Source organism: Leuresthes tenuis, unplaced genomic scaffold (genome assembly GCF_036924035.1).
Source record: "Leuresthes tenuis unplaced genomic scaffold, fLeuTen1.0.hap1 SCAF_19, whole genome shotgun sequence".
Taxonomy (NCBI): domain Eukaryota; kingdom Metazoa; phylum Chordata; class Actinopteri; order Atheriniformes; family Atherinopsidae; genus Leuresthes; species Leuresthes tenuis.
The window spans coordinates 11,706,753-11,709,534 of NW_027325373.1; positions in this window are offsets into that span (position 1 = coordinate 11,706,753).

A 2,782-nucleotide genomic window follows, 5' to 3' on the forward strand; every position below is an offset into this window, starting at 1 on the left:
CGTGTGCATCTCCGAATGGAGGCAAATCTGCCAATTAGAGTGTGAGACCTTGACGACAATCATACAAAGAGATACATCGATAAACTAGTGTGAATCAGCCATTGTTGGTTTGTAGTGTGAACTCGGGTGAACTCGGTTGACCTCTGGAAGACTCCGTCCTGAGGCATCTCTCTTTGTTCACAAGCACCCTCATTTCCTCGCCACATGACTGGAACTAATGCAGTATATGTCATATATAGTAAAGCGTAGGAAATGCAGTTAAAGCATAGCAATACAATTAAAGGCACAGTAAGGTAATTGTAACACAGGGTATATCATGAGATAAATGTTAAAAACCCTAACATTTCCCTCCTGTTTATCGAATGAGATACAAAAAACAAAAACATATGCAATCATTTTATGCGAAGCAAGCAAAGTTTCTTTTGGTTCACTGTGATAGGCAGAAACAGTACATCCGTCTACATCACTTGTTTTGGACATTTTCAATGTAGAGGTCATTCTTAGTTTCTTTGTGCTTTACACAGTTTAAGAACAGTTATCATAGTCATCACTAAAATCATCATCTTCTGTGGGTTGGCGGAGCAGTTGAAGGTTCACCATGGTGGAAGTGACCATCTTAGTTATCACAGACTTGAAACAAGGGATTACACAAGTCGTAAATCCACAGAATAAGATCAGCACACCAAAGAAGGGGGTTACGATCTTTAAGAGTAGTTGCCACCAGGCGCCAGTCATCAGCCATGAGAGAAAGTCCCATGGTTGTTGCGCTCTGTCTCGTGACATAGTTTGTTGCAGGTTACGCAGGGAGGCCATTGCCTCATTTATATGGGTGTCATTTTCTCCAGGGATATAGGTGCAGCAGGAGGTACCTATAACATGACATACTCCACCTTGTGCTGCGGTGAGTAAGTCCAGAACCATTCTGTTCTGGAGAACCATCAGCCTTTGTGGCTTGGAGTTCACGACTCTGGCCACTTTCTATCTGCAAAGAAAAGACTGGAAGCGATAATTCATAGTTTCAATATACAGTGCATGTTTTCCAATATCATCCCAAGGGAAGAGAGAATGTACCACTTTAGCACTTGTGCTCCAAACCTTATGTTCGGCTGGGACATCTGAGCCCCAGATAGGATTGTGTGGTTTGAAGACTGTGACATCTCTCCGTTGCCGCTTATGAAGGGAGGGTAGTTGGCCACGATAGATCTTATAGGTGTGGTCGGTGACCCACACCGGTGCACAGACTCCCGTCCAGTTGATGGGCAACATCGGATATACATTATGTCCGCGTAACCACCACCCGTTCTGGATGAGGTACGTCCCGTTCGATGGTGCGGACATGTTGGTTGGGGAGCCTTCTCCAGTTGCTGTGGCAATCCCGTCTTGGCACTCAGAAGTGATGTTTAGAGCTCCCATCCAGGCTCCTCCCTGTGGGCAGCCCTTGCTTTTGCACAGATGCGTCTCATTTCCTTGAGTGAAGCAAGGGAAGTTCTGCCCTTTGGGAATGTGGAGATATGCTACTCGTGGTGTGGGTTTTCCTTTGATTGTGATGTTCATGTTAGCCCAGAACAATGTACTGCATGTCCTGTTTTCTACTCATCAGAGTCATTGATCACAATATTGCCATGTTGAAACCCAATACCTGCCATTGAGGCCATACATTTCGCTTCAGTTTCATTCATCCACTTGGCTGCAAGATGGGTCTGCATTAGAGGAAGGGGGAAGTTTGGAACACACATAACATCCCTCAGTTTTGTCAGACCGTCCCACGGTGGATTTCACATACCTGTACCAGGTATTTGTGTCGAATGAGTGTTTCGGGCCCCATGTCCAGTCCTTGTAGTCCACATCACGGGTCCATCTCTTTTCCCGGTTTGGTTTGGGATCACTTTGAGTACCTAGGATGAATACAGACAACGCACACGCTACAGCCGCAGTGCAGCTGAGAAACACCTTTCGTGTCCCCATTGCTGCTCAGTTATCAGAGATGCAGGTGCACCCTCGGCCTATCAGAGTGAGGATCAGTTGGTTTCTTCACTGACGTTGAGACACCTCACTCTAAACAATGAGGTCCCTTTGTAGTCAGGCTTCCCCACCACTCTGAAATTAGGGGTCCAACACTCTCTGTAACTTACAGTGGCTGAGGTGGATCCAGCTGGGCCTTTCAGCAATCTTCACTGCAGTAGGTGTGGTCAGGAGCACTTGGTATGGTCCTTCCCACCGTGGGCTGGCCCAGTTCTTCCTTTTGATGACTTTGATGTACACCCAGTCACCTGCTTTGATGGGACTGTCAACCTGTGGAAGAGAGGAATCAGAAGGCAGTAAATTTGCATTGGACACGTCTTTCTGGTTTAGTGTCCTGATCATATAATCTGCCAGAGTCTGTTCTTCATCTGCTTCCTGTAAGAAAACACTGGTAACCTATATGGTCTCCCATGGACTATCTCAAACGGAGTTAATCCTTCTGATGTGGGAGTGATTCTCATATAGAGTTTCACCAGGTCCAAGCATTCTGGCCATGGACGGCCAGTAGTTTCCATGCACTTTTTCAATCTGCTTTTGATAGTGCCGTTTGTTCTTTCCACAAGGCCTGCACTTTGAGGGTGGTAGGCACAATGATTTTTCAAATCCATTCCCAAATGCTCTGCCATTTTCTGAACTACTTTATCCACAAAGTGTGGTCCATTGTCACTGTAAATGGTTTGCGGGATGCCATGGGCTGGGATGATAGTTTTGCAAATAGCCTTAGCTACTGCTAGTGCATCAGCTAGCTTGGATGGAACTA